The sequence below is a fragment of the Suricata suricatta genome, chromosome 4 (genome assembly GCF_006229205.1).
Source record: "Suricata suricatta isolate VVHF042 chromosome 4, meerkat_22Aug2017_6uvM2_HiC, whole genome shotgun sequence".
Classification (NCBI taxonomy): domain Eukaryota; kingdom Metazoa; phylum Chordata; class Mammalia; order Carnivora; family Herpestidae; genus Suricata; species Suricata suricatta.
In genome coordinates, this window is record NC_043703.1 from 30514426 (window position 1) to 30529637 (window position 15212).

Below are 15212 nucleotides of genomic sequence, written 5' to 3' on the forward strand. Positions count from 1 at the left end.
TGAGGCAAGATGGAGCCTGGCCTCCACAAATGGCTCTTTAGAGGAGGCAAAATGGAGAAAGCTGGCCTAACTGACAAAGCTTGTATGGAAAGGAAATAAATACACGTATATAAGCAAAAAAGTAATCAGAAGGCAAAACGCCTTGAAAAGTCCATGGGATGTGCTTGGAATTAACATGGTAGACTAGTAGGCACCGTGGGTTCAAAGTGAACACACAGTTCAAGTATATACACAAGACGTAAGGACAGCCATGGGCAATACCAAATCTCTTTATAAAAATCCATAAGCATAATCCATATCCTAAGCATCTAATCATCTGATCAGAGCTACAGCAGCTCACCAGGTTGGGGGTATAGGTGCAGAGGAGGAAAGAACTCCTGTACACACACAAATGGGCCCCAACCTTCAGAAGTTAGTGTGCCTTTCTGATTTAAAAAAATGTATTTGAGTCTGGCTGACACATGATAGTAGTTTTAGGTGTACTGCTTTCTGATTCTTAAAGTGCACTAAAGCATCAATTCTGTGAACTTTTCTTAAGAGATAATTTTACTAAAACTATTTGATACCGTTAAAAATAAAACATTAGTTCTAGTGGTTTTATTGTTAGTGCTTCTAAATCTAGTGCATGTTAAATTTTATTTCAACATACACTAAAAATATTCTATCCAAAAGAACCTTCCAGACATGCCCTCTCCCATTTTTTCATAGCCCTATCGCCAACTCACATTATCTTATTTATTCATTATCGGCCCTCTCTATTAGAATATATGTCTAGGAATGGCAGGACCTTGTTCTTTTCACCATGAAACTGAATCCCCAATACCTAGAACAGTGCTGGGCACATGGCAGGAGCTCAATAAATGTTTGTTTAACTCATCCACCCACCCACCCAGCATCCATTTATACAGTGATTGAATCAAATACCTTGGTGACACACATGCCTTAAAACATTTTTGTATTTTTGTTCTTCAACCTCAGTAGATTCAAATGGAAGTAGCTTTTGGTTAGAAAAAAAATTGTGCCAGGCTGAATCAGATGTCATTTTGTCAACTCCGTGGGTTTGTTTTCAGTGCTGTTGTTTGGGAGCAGGGTTTCCAAGGAGGGGGAATGGGAAGATAAGTACATTTTGTTGCATGAATTTAAGTGCGATGTGCCTGAAAATACTCTGTCAGGAATTGTATGTATTTTGTTTTGAATAGTTGTATATGAGAAACATGGAGTTTTAAAAAAGAGGACAGAAAAGAAAAGCAAGCAGGCAACATCTTTTGCTCATTCTGTTGGAGAATCCACAGAACACTGAGTGGGGTTAGGTACGGCCAACGCTGGCTCAGGCCGTGAATACCCCCCCACACACACACAGCCACAATTTAAGGACCCCAAGGCCAGGACATACAGGGATACTGGATTCTGTCCTGATTTGAACATCCATCTGGTCAAAGGACAAGCCCATGGTGCTTCAATTGAATGCATGACACACCAACGCTGGTTTTTCCAAAGCAAAGTCATTCTTAGGACAAGAACCCAGGCCTCACACTTCTAGAAGGTCTTTCCAGAAGGTCTACAGAAAACAATGTTGAACTTTAACAGAGAGGGAATTTTTATTTGGGTTTAAAAGAAGGAAAGACTGATTAAAGCTAAAGTTATCAAGACCATATGCAGTAAGGCAGGAAGTTAGGTCAGTGGCACAGGGGAGTCCAAAATAGATGTACACTTAACACAGATAACTGAGGGCAAAGAGAAGAAAAGGAATGGGAATGCGTAGCCATTACATTTCCTCTCTACCCTCACTTCCTCAAAGCTCCGCTTTTCTTCTCTACAAATGCCTGGTAGCTCTTCACAGAAGACTCTCAAATCAACACAGTCAGCCAGAATTTCTGAACCATACCCTGACGACTCCATTTCCGTGCGGGTGCTCTACTGCCACGTCTAGTGCCGTGTGCTCAGGCTTCACTTGCGTCTTGCTGCAGAGTCGGATGCCTTTCCTGTTTCTGCTAATGATTGCACAAGCACAAAAGTGGATTCTTCTAGGGGCACATTGGTGGCTCAGTCGGCTGAGCGTCTCACTTCTGCTCAGGTCATGATCTCACAGTTGGTGAGTTCAAGCCCCATGGCAGGCTCTGAGCTGTTAGCACAGGGCCTGGAGCCTGCTTGGGATTCTGTGTCTCCCTCTCTCTCTGCCTCTCCCCAACTCATGCTCTGTTTCTCTCTGTCTCAATAATAAATAAACATTTAAAAAAAATTTTTAAGTAGATTCTTCTAGCTCTGTCATACTAATCAACCTGTCTTACTTGGAACGTCTCTGGCATTTCTCCTCATTTACATTTTCACTGCTTTGAGCACCTGTCATCCTTATCAAAACAGCCACGAATGGCGACAATCTCCCAACACCTCTCCAAACCTCCAGCCTAGAGCTCAGTCAATCCATGTCACATACTGCTTCATGAGCCCATTGTTCTCCATTTCGGCTTTGAACATTGGAACCTTCTGCTCAAAAGCTTTTGGATATGATCTCAGTTCCTAGGAGGTGACACTTGAACTCCCTAGCCAGGATTCTCAAGGTACCACTCAAGCTGGGCCCAACCTTTCATTCGTCCTGCCTCCACTCTGCCAGAAATGCATTCCTTGTGCTTCCCACTCTCTACCTCCCCAGAAATAAGAGCCTCAAATGTAGAGATCTCGTTTGTCTTTACTCATTACTTTACATCCCAAAGCCTCTGAAAAATGTTTGATTAGAACTTTGTACCAATAAGCTGGTCTCCTTGCAGTTCCCTCCCACCTCTCACTCAAAAACTATTATCTTTTAGATCCACACTCAAGCCTTACATCTCTCCCAGGACTTCTGTTAAACCCTCACTCCAGTGTGTGACCACCAGCATTTGATACCAAAATCCTTGCTACTCAGAGTATGGTCCTCTTTGTCATGACCTGAGAGCTTGTGAAAGATGCAGAATCTCAGCCCTGCCTGTACCTCATGAATCAATCTGCATTTGAGCCAGATCCTAAGGTGTTTTATAAGCACGTTGAAATTTGAGAGGCACTTATTTAAAGCACTGTACTTCTAATAAAGTCTGGGTAACTTCTTACCCATAGCTTCTAAAAATCACAAATTCCTCCCTATCTCCAAAACCTCCTTCCTACCCAGACAACTTCAAGGAGGTCATGTCTGATAGACATACATTAACACATTTAAAGAAGTCCTTCATTCAATCTTTGTATCTTTCATTAAGGCATCTTTGAGAGGTAGAATTTTCTAGTGGAAAGAACACTGGTTTAGGAGTTGTAATGTAAAGGAGGAGTTTTTGCTTATAGGTAGGGTTTTCAAACAACACTTGAACTAAGCATGTGACCTTGAGCAAGCCAGTGAACTTCTCAGTTTCCATATCCGTAAAATCAGGCAACCGCCCTATCTTATAAAGCAGTTATAATATTACACAAGATATTAATTAAAACATTCAAGCGTTATTTTCTTTCTACTCTCCTCCACCTCTTCTCTCAAAAGCAATACTTTTCTTCCTTACATACTTAATAGCCTTAAAATTCAAGTTTTTTCTATTATTGCATCCAACCCATCCTACCAGTTATTTAAAAGGAAAAATGTTTAGGGCACAGTCAGTTAAGCATCCAACTTTGGCTCAGGTTATGATCTCATGGTTCATGGGTTCGAGCCCCACATGGGCTCTGTGCTGACAGCTCAGAGCCTGGAGCTGCTTCAGAGTCTGTCTCCCTCTCTCTCTGCCCCTCCAATGCCCATGCTTTGTCTCTGTGTTTGTCTCTTTCTCTCTCAAAAAGTAAACATTAAAAAAAATAAAAGAAAAATTTTCCTCGTATTCCTCTCCTGTATCCATATCAGAGGCTACTATTAGTTTCATCTGTGTCTGGCAGTCTAAAGCATTACATTCACAAAATAGGAGTTTAGTAAATATTTCTTCTTACCAACAAAAAGCAATTATGCCTTGATGCTTTATGTTTAACAACTAGGAAGAAGCAATCTTTAATAACCTGGTAGGAAAAGAAGTGATTACTCCATTTATCGTAAGTCTTGGTCAAGGAATTTTAAAAGTACTTCTGTGCTTGAGTCATTTCTTGGACTTTGCTTTTCTGAGTCACTATCTGATCTCTACTCTTCACTGCAACGAGAGAGGAGTTTCATCTTACGGGAATTAGACTGTGCTATTTATTGTTACACTTGATGCTCTGTGCTCACCACCTGTTTCTAACCCCCCAATGGCTATACTGATAGCAGGACTTTGGGCAACGCACTGAAGTAATCCGCCTTTAATCCATTACACCAGGGAACATGACTGTAATGCAGCTTGTTGCTTATAGATTGGGTTTTCAAATAAGACTTCAAAGTATTTATCATTAGGGTGTTTTATGAGATTTAATATACAATGACCTACACTATAATAAAAATATTTCATCATATGTATCTTTTCCATCTCATATATTTTTAATAAGCACTTATTTCCAGCTAAGACAATTTGAAGGAGGGACTCATAATTTAGTTTGGTTCTAACAAATAAAATAGAGCATCAAAAATTGGTTAGTGCGAAATTATTATAAATAAATTATTTACCAGTTCTATTTTAAAGGATATTTTCCATGCCAGTGCTATCAAGGTCAAAGAGTGGTAGCATGCTTTTGAGCAATTTAGATTAGGAAGGTTTTACAATCCACAGCCTTTAATAGAAATGTTCCATTATCATGGCAAATACAACTGAACTTTCATAAATATCTGTGGGACAGTCATAAAGCTTATAAAAGCATTTATGTGCACATATCAGTAAAATCCAAAGACCGCACTGTTTTTCAACTGGCCAGTGGTAAGACCACACATATAGCATATTTCTTCTATTCTAAGGCACACATGGATTCAATTTAACACTCCTAAAATTAGGAGGTCTCATTGCTGATCTTATATTTGATGGCCATTGTAGCACTATATCCATTTCAAGTTACACAGCTCACAAGCTACGAAAAAAATTGAATCATAATGGAAAGATATTTGCTATGTATCAAATGTGGTAATACCAATCATATATGCAAATCCACTTTGAGAATGGCTGGCCTGGTTAAAAAACAACTGAAGACCATTTCTGTCATATAGCACTAGAAATAATAGCAGGGTTTTTTTTTTAAAGGCTGCTTAATTCTGTTTTGACAATACAATGGAAGGATTCCAAGCTATGTAGGCGAAAACAGCCCCTGAATTTAAATTCTAGCTCTGTTATTTGCCCAAGGTCATATAGCTAAACAAGTTACTCTTCTGACTCATTTCACTTCACCCACTGGAAGCAAAACAGAAGCAAAATGGCAATACCCGGTAGGGCTGTTCCTAGGTTAGGGGTAATTAATGTGATTGAGAGCTCTGATCTGGATGGTCTAAATCTGATTGAGTATTTGAGATACTCTGGACACTCTAGTTCAGTGATTTCCTTACCTAGGAGCTATTCATCCCTCCAAACCTAGTGTTTTCCATTATATCATGCCAATGCTCCTTGAGACACAAAAGCAAACATTAAGACTTCAGAATGCATTTCATCTTCTCTATCATCACTATCGGTCTTAAGATTGAGGTAGTAAAACAGTAGGATTTACTTTATTTCTACGCACCCAGGATCCAGGGATCTGTACACTGTGAATATGACACATCTAATGGACGTGGCTGACGAGGTCTGCAGGTGAAAGGACCCAACGCCCACCCACCCTCATGGGCCCATCAGGACTGCACAGCTTCTAGCTTCCCTAGAGCAGCCTTCGCTGGCTCCGGCAGCCCAAGGCTTACATCTATGGACGTCACAGTCTCTAATAAAGAGATTTGGTTTCCTGCCTCTTTCTTGCAAGAAGAATTAAATGGAGAGTGGAAAACACAAGGAAAGACATTCTTTATCATCTGAGATCAGCATGCTCCAGACACCCATAAGCCATTGTCCTGCTACTGTGATTTCTCCTCCAACCCAGAGACCAAGCCCCTTCGTAAAATGAATTCATCACCAAAATAAAGATCTGGAGACCCTCGGGATCTGGTGCCTCAGTCTTTGAAACCTCACACAAATTCCCACATATATTCTTATTGTGTGTGTATGCTCTATTGCACATTTTATAGGTGAATACACACGATTATACACAAAACAGAGCATGAGATAAATACCTCGTGGACATTTTTCCTTCTGGGTATTAAGCCAAAAATAGTCTAGTAACATGTTGGCCAAATTGTTTACCCAGATACAATGATTCTTTTGAAGATTATTTCCTTTTCTCAGTCAACTAAAAAGCAAAGATACAGAACAAAAACATTTTTAAAAAACCTACCAGTCAGTGCTACTGTAATGTAATGAAATAGCAAAATGTAATGACAGTGATACTTGATATTTATTTAGAGATTTGTCCCCCAAACTGCTCAAAGCACAAAGAGAAAATCCTTATTAAATTGATAGTAGTTAATGCAGTTAATCACAGTAGCTGCATCTCCCAGGCCACCAAGATCCTCCACTTTCCCCCTTTTAAGCTTGAGAAAAGCTGTGGGTTTAAGGGTGCCCAGGTGGTTCAGCCAGTCAGGCATCTGACTTCAGCACAGGTCATAATCTCACAGCTCGTAGGTTCGAGCCCTTGGGATTCTCCCCCTTCCTCTCTCTCTGCCCTTCCCCTACTCATGCTTCCTCTTTCAAAGGAAATAAGTAATTTTTTTTAAAAAAACCAGTTTACCTGAAGTGTGTTCTAAGCATGTTTTTAGTCTGTTTTCTGGATGGAATTTTATTACACTGGCTTTTACACTTAATGTGGGTTACTTAAATTTATATGTCAATATACTTTGTTTCCTTAAAAGTCAATGCTTTTCAGTAACCTTTTTTTCCCCCAGTAACCCTTTTGAAACACGTTTCAAAGGCTCATTGGTCAGTGGTGTCTGAAGCAATAGTACTACACTCTTAAGAAAAACTGCACACCGTTTATTTGGGACACTCAGGTCAGGAGGGATACTTAAAACAGTAGGTCTCCATCGACCAGCACCCAATTCCACCTGTAAGAGCCACTCAGCATGACAAATTAAACTTGGGCAATTACCCCTAGAACATTGCTACTCCATTAATCTAAACTCTTAAAAATAACCAATACAGCCAATAAATACTATCCAATCTATTTAACATTTTTTATAGGAAGGCCCTTTAAAAAAATCAAGTTATGTTTTATCAAAGAGCATTAACATAAAAGTATGCCTCCTACTTTCTTGACTTTCTGTTGTGCACAACTGGAAGTAAGCAGCAAGACTCTGACCACCCACACAGTGCCTACTGCTGTCATTTTTCTGGTGTCTACCACAACTATTTCAGATAATATAATCAAGACGTTATGCTATTAGTATAGTAGCCTTTTAACGGACAAAACAGGCGAGATGCCCAAAAGTGGCAGCTAATTTTCTGTCTGGTGGAAAACAGGACAGGCGTGTGCATGTGACTTCCCTAAAGATTATGAACACCTTTTCAAAAGAAACTCATAAGGCCTGCAAAAGTCTTTTAGAGAATAGTGTCTGGTCCTGCCCATCCGAAGGATAACTTCCTCTCCTTGGGACCAAAATGACACACTTTTCACAAAAGTGATGGCAGGAGGGGTGGGGGATGGTAAATGGGATGATTAAAATCAAACAATAAAGGTTTAGATTTGGCTCTGTATGGTAGACCAATTCTGTTTTTTTACAGACATTTTTGTTTTTAAAATCTGGCAACAAAACTGTTTTAAAAGATTCAAATCAAACTAACATTCACAATTCAGAAAAGATATAAAAAGTTGAGTTCTCAAAGAAGGTAATAGAATTGTTTTGGTCCCACATGTACAAGGACAAGAGCACATAGCTCTCTGTTGTTCTCTGGGGTTTCCGGCTTTGCTATGCTAACAAAATACATTGTAAAAAATTGACTAGACATCAATGTAAGAGAAACACACCTGTTTTAATATCTACTCCCAACTGAACGAAGGGGTAAGTCTCAAAGGACTTAATTCTCATTAAAAAAAAAAAAATATATATATATATATATATATATATATATATACACATATATAAAGCCTACAGCTAACCATCACAATTCAAAGATCCAGGAGCCAGATTTTTTTCCTTCATGTTCTTCCACAGGGAACATGTATCTTCAGAGGGTCAAGAAAGAAAAGACAAATTATGAAAACGATCACAATTATAAGTCAACATCATCTACCGAGCACTAGTTTATGCCAAACACTTCGTACTTTCCATCCCTGACTCGGTAGTCATTATGACATGTGAGGTAGGGGCAGCCCCCCCAAAGCCCTTACTTACTACATTCCAAGAGAGCGGCAGTAACATCCACCTTGTTCACAGAGAAGCAAAGTTATCACAGGGGGAAACTCAAGGCCATTCAGCTACCAAGTGACTGAATGGGATGGGACTGAACCCATGCCAGGAGACACTAAATCCCTGTCTTCATCTTAGATGCTCCTCTTAGGCCTGTCCATGACAACTGATGCACATTGACTGAGCTTCTCATTCCATCCTGGGGGAAGGTGACGGAAACGAACCCAAGGTGTAGTAGAAATAGTTCAAATGAAATGTTAAGAAATTTTCAAATTTCCATGTGCTCATATTCTTCAAATGGTTACCATGTCATAGTCAAAGTTATCATATCAAAGTCAAAGGTAATTTGTGACTTTTTTCTTACTGGCTTTGGTGTTTAATGCTAGGAAAGGGTAAAAGGTACCAAGGCAGGTAGCCTGGCTTTGGAAGGAATGAGGCTTAGAAAGAAACTTGCTGGAAACATTTCTTGAAGTAATTTAAGGACCCCTTCTAAGAAATTAGCTCCAATATTGGTCCTAGCTTTTAAAAATTCCTATTTCTTGCCCTTGAACTTCTATAAGCTACGTCAGTACCTATATAGCCACCATATTTTCCCACCAAAAAGTCTTAAGCATATATTTAGATTTATTTCACAAGATGAAGTGATTTGTGATCATGATACGAAAACATTAAAATTTTTCTAAAACTTCATATAAACACAAAACACCCTCACATGTCCATTAAATATTAGTGGTTATCATTTTCACATTAGCATTAGGATGAAGACTTCTACCAACTACTTTGAAAGGTACTTGGTCTAAAGTTCTCATTTTAGTGTATTATACTCTGAGGTAGAGACATTCTTTTCAATTGTATCAACTTTAGATTATGTTGTAATATGCCATATTATTATTCTGGAATGATAAGTGAAAAGCAATTGAAACCAAAGGATCAATGGCTGCTTTGCCAGAACTGTTTTGCAATTTTGAAAGAGGGTAACAAAATGAGAAAAATTTGATAAAGAGGAAAAAATAAGTTTCCATCTTTAAAGCCTGGCTTTAAAAAATCTAGGAAGTCAAAATAATTAAAAGTAAATTTTCAAATAAACACTTGACATTTAAGATGTCGGGAACTAATGAAAGTAAGGGAATAATGTAATTGCTTCTGTCCTCAAATAGTCTCAAGCCTAGGGAAAAATTAGATGCACATGAAAACAAAAGTGCTTTGAAAGTCCAGATGAGAAATCAGTGTCGCCTCCTATTAGAAGTGTTTTCCTGATTAAAACGTTGAAATGGCTTCTCATCTCTATTATAAACTCCGAGAACTCTGTGCATTTATCTCAAAACAATGTACTTTGGAAACTTAAGAGGACATTTCCATAATTATAATGTGAACCTCACTAAAGGCAAGGCTCCATACTTTTTGCCCGTTAAGAGTGACATCTGGGAACCTGATATTTAGATACTACAGAGAAACTGCCCAATCAATGCCTTGTGTGTGACAAACAAGTGAGTGGCTCCTGACACCAAAGGCTCCCCATATTGAGTTAAGTGCAGTTTTCTACTCTAGCTCCAGGAAAAGATGTAAAAACACACACATCCCACACATACACCCTCACACACATGATCAGGTAAATCATACCAGAAGATAGCAAGACACTCACAGAAAAGCAACGCTTAACACCTCAAGTTAGTGGTGAAGCTCTCATTTTCAAAAGTAACTGACAAGGCTATCAATACTATAGTGCACAAAATGTTAAAGGTTTGATTAATTCAACACAGGCATCCCCACAGGTAATAATTTGAAAGACAGAAGGATCTCTTTGACAAATATCTCTTTGGCTTAACCCTTTGAAGGATCTTGTTATAAAACAAATGCTAGCTGGTCAAGGGAAGCAAACTCTATCATTCTCCCACAAACAAACTCAGGGTAGCTGCCAAGGAGATGAGCCGTCAAATTAGACTCTGAGGCAGAGCCTAGATGGGGTCCCTTTTGAATACAAAGACCCTGGCCAGACAAGTCCACAGCATAAAGTCTCACCCAACAAGCCAAGACCCAATGGCTTTGGGGATTCAAGGGAGTGAAAAACTGAGGATGGAGAGTTGGCACTCAGAAACTTATTTATCTAGCCAAGAAGTTAGTCAGCAACTAGATATGGAGAGAAACTAATACTAGATAAAACTTTAGTTATTTTATGGCTCATTCCAACGTCAGACCCGCCTCCTATTCCACAACCTTTCTCTGCGACTAAGCACACTCTTCGATCATCTAACCTTGCAATTAAGCAACATTTGAAAATTGTCCATATATTTTTGCTGCTGGCCTTAAACAGAGTCTTGGCAACCCAAACAAGTTAATGCCCCCTTTCAGGAATTACCTACCACCAGAGAATAGCTGGAAGGGATAGAAATGGGTGCGGTGCAAACTTCCTTTCTGTTTCATTCTAATTGCTTGGGAGAAAGAGAACATTTTAAAATAGTAACATGAATTGGCAGGTGGAAGTCACCGTGATCAAGTTACTGGTCCAAGTTGGGATATCATTATTTAAAAAAAAAAAAAAAAGCAAACCCAGATTAAGATGTTGAGAAACTCATTTGAAAGACATGAAAAAAAAAGACAAGTAAAAGCAGGTTTAAGTCAGCAAATGATAAAAAAAATTACTTCAGAGTAGGTATATTTTTACTTACATGAATTAAAATCTTAAATAAATACTCATATACACATATATATCCCAAGCCCAATTTGGCAGACTGTTTAGAGTGCCATCTGGGAAGGAGACTCTTGGGAAATGACTTTACAGTATTGCAGTAAAATCAAGCACTCTTGGAAGCTGTAGAGAACAGTTAAATCCTTAAAATATCATTTTGAGCCTCCTTTATTTTCATGCGGGGAAAAATGTTAACACTAATTTTGTTTCTAACTACTGTTCCTTTGGCAACTAGCATTGTTAAAAAAGATTGATTTCTGCACCCTCCATTTGATAAGACATTTTTTAAAAAACTGAAACATTTAAAGTTACAATTTACACATAAAATATTAATACCCTAAATGGAAGAATAAGACTGAATTAGAAAAAATATTTTTTTCTTTGCATGACTGAAATACTGTGTTCAAAAGCATGGCCATCCTGTAACTGTATTATGAACAGAATGCATCTAAGGAAATGCTAAAAACTGAACTGGAATGGTAAGAGGGTAGAAAGAAGAAACATGCTTACAATCTGCTCACGTTCTTAGCTTAAGAATTGCAATATATAATTCGTTAGAGCAATGGTTTAAATATATGACTTCGTTTCTGAGTCAAACTGCTGAATGTATAAAATTAAAACCTTTAATATTCAACTCTCCCTTTCTGCCAACTTTGATTCCTCTAAAACAGGACAACCTCCAGACCACTCTGTTGAGTTGCTCTCTACAAGAAGCAATTGTTGTGTGCAGCTTACTGAGCAGACGCCAGACCAGAGCCCAGGAGGCTTGCTGCCGGAGCTCTCCGGTGGGCTGTGCTGCGACATGGTGCTCATGGCCTGTCTCGGCTCCGACCTTGGAGAGAAGGTGTGCAAGACAGCGCTACAGGAGTCTCGCTGCCCCTTCTCTGCAGACTGGGGCTCTGAGCTCAGTATGTGTATTTGGTAAATGGTTAATAACAATGCTGTCATTATTCATTGCTACAGAAGCTAAATTTCATGACCTCAGTAAACATCGCAAGTAAGGTAAGTTCACCCTCAATCTACCATTCATGGAGACGAACTCACCATCTTGCTTATTATCCTTTTGGGGCAAAAAAGGGGAGGGGGTGGTCAAGATGGAGCCTATCCATTAAAATAAGGAATATCAAAAAAGTATTAACTGGGGGACTCCTGGCGGGTTCAGTCAGTTAAGTGTCTGACTTCAGCTCAGGTAATGATCTCATGATTTGTAAGTTTGAGCCCCACATCAGGCTCTCTGCTATCAGCACAGAGCCCACTTCGGATCCTCTGTCTCCCAGAGAGTCTCTCTCAAAAATAAATACACATATTTTTTTATCATTTTTAAACATTTATTTATTTTTAAGAAAGAGAGACAGAGTGTGAGCAGAGGAGGGGCAGACAGAGAGGGAGACACAGAATCCAAAGCAGGCTCCAGTCTCTGAGCTGTCCGCACAGAACCTGGTGCGGGGCTCAAACTCACAAACTGAGATCATGACCTGAGCTGAAGTCAGATGCTTAATCGACAAGCCACTTAGGCACCCCAAAAATAAATAAATGTTAAAAAAATTTTTAATAGCAACTGACATCTGAATACATGCAGTCTCAAAATAAATGAGTGATTGAAACACACTTGGAAAAACTCAAGCTGCTCTCTGTAAGAAGCAATCGTTAGAAAATTTACATCACATATTAATATGTATAATTACAGAATTATGAAGAGTAACCTAGTTCTGTTTGACCAGTGAAAAGTCATTATTGCAAATTAAACTGTAAATCTGGAATTGCTGGAATGTAAATATTTGTAGTCAGGGCCTGGATGATTGAAACATCAACGGCTCTTGAGACTGGCGGCCTCTGCTCCTGCTGCTCCTTCCTGCCACACACCACTCTCCCAGGCTCCGTGCGCCATCCACGTCCATGTTCTAACCCCTGCTGTCCTCTACCAAACAAATACCTCCCACTTGCCAACATGGAGGGCATCGACTGCCCATTAGCACTCCATGAGTCATGCAAACACAGACCTCAGATCGCATTTGCAGCCGGTCTCCCAACTGTCCATGCAGTCCTAGCAGCTGAGCTCTGCTAGAGCACTTAAAATAATCAAGTGTTTTGCCCCATTTTTGCTAGTTTTAATGTATACAGAGGAGCAAAATAATGTCAGTATACTGACACATCACTGCACACTCAAATTATAATAAGCTTTTCTTTTTAGGTGGGCAAATATACTACGACAGAAATATGTAAATTATTACATTATTCTATTAATGAGTAAAAAGTTACATTTTCACAGCAAGTAAAGTCTGTTAGTCAGTAGCCTTCATTTCCACATGATTATCTTGCCGGCAGTGTTGAAATGAGTAAGGAATTTTACGTCTATGTCCGGGTCTCTCAAGCTCAGCACTACTGATATTTGGGGTTGGAAAAGTCTTTGTTATGAGGACCATCCTGTTCATGGAAGGCTGTTTAGCAGCATTCCTGACCCACTAGATGCCAGGAGCACTCCCAGCCCAGCTATCGACGAAACTATCTCTAAACCTTGCCAGATATCCACTGGGGGAAACAAAACTGTCCCCGCTTGAAAACCACTAGGCCAACCAACACGAAGTCCTTTCATCTACGATAACGAAAGGACAAGATTTGACCTACACAAATCTCCACATTATATAAGAACAAAGACTAAGACCTAAGGAATGCATGGATATTTAGTAACCAATAATTTGCTTTCCTATAAACCTGCTTCCTTTCATAAAAATGCAATCTCAGGGCAGAAGAGCTGCGGCCAACATTTTTAAATAAGCCATTTGCCAGCTTCCTCAAGTCTCATAACTGGGAGGCTTCCGTGCTTCTGTTGCAGCAGACCCAGGGTCAAGCCCCGTGCCCTCTGGTCCAACAAATTCTCAGGGGAAATGTTCCTGAGCAGACCCAAGACTCTCGGGCATTCTCACTAGCACGACGTAGGCACACCTCTATGGATTTGTGGTTTCTACTGAAACAAGTTGTTCTGCATACTTCCTACTACAGCTGTAACTACGTGACCTCCCAGTTTCAGTTTTCCAGTGATTTAATTTCACTCAAGCCTGTGCCCAGGTACTGACATTTCCCCCCAAACACGGCAGACCCAATGTCTCATAAAACAGGCTCCGGGCAAGTTTTGCTCAGAGCATTCTTGGAATTAGAAGCCAACAAACACGTTTTGCCTAATCGGTAGCCTACCCAAACATCTGCTACAGGGTTTCAAAACGGTATGACCGGGGTGGGGTGGCGGGGGTGGGTGTTTTTCCCTGAGTTGTTGCTGTTCATTAAGAGTAAAACACTTTGAAAGTGAAAACTTTCTTCGCCCATCAGATAGGTGTCTAGACGGAATGCCGACGAGGAAAAATAAAACAAATTCATCCATGCTGTAATTTTTCATGCATATCAAGCATATCCTCACAATGCTGTAGAAGTAATCATGCCATTTTGGTGATGAAACTTAGGATTAAACTATCTTCCAATTAATCAGAAATGCAGACAGACCCCTGCTATGCAGTTATCAAGCTTGTGTAGTTGAGAAATGCTAGTTCAAAAGAACAAGAAGCCTGGGAGTTCAGAATGGACTGTTTATTTAAAAACATGTATTGTTAGGCTTCAAAAAGATGAATTCTATCTGGGATTTTAGGTTTCACTGCTAAAAGACCATGTGTACTATGAGACTTATATACAGGGTTATTTTTCTTTAGGGAAAATTGGCCATTTTTAAGATTTTATTATCAATTTTTAAATAACTTTTAGAGCTATTACAACAGGGATATCAGCCATATAAACTAAATCTCTGTCTAAAAATGGCAGAAACTAATTTTTTCATTTCTATGATTCCTACAGCTAGAATAAAGGGTTTATTCTCTCCTTTTGAAAAATGTTCATTAGGTTTAAGAGTCATGATAAAGAGGTAGTCATCACGACAAAATTAAATCATTTTTCTGTCACAATTATCTGGTAACATAAGTTTATTCTGATTCACTGGAAGCAAATTAGATTTATAAAAAAAAAAAACCTCACAGGAGCTTAAAACCAGATTTCCAGAAACCATATACTCGTACATGACACCATTTTCCTTCTAAAACGCAACAAAGACACCTGTGCACATTTTCGCCCCCACTTTCACTTTCTCATCCACACTATTAAAATAGCGGAGAACTGTTCATTTTTAGAAATCCTCCCCAGTTGACAAGGTCATCAGCATTCCGT

General features: G+C 39.3%; 1 protein-coding gene across 2 annotated transcripts in view; it reads right to left on the bottom strand.

Annotated features, from left to right (window-relative positions):
* Window positions 1–15212, bottom strand: part of LMO7 (LIM domain 7) — a 192490-nt gene that overhangs the window by 74567 nt on the left and 102711 nt on the right. The window lies entirely within an intron of this gene.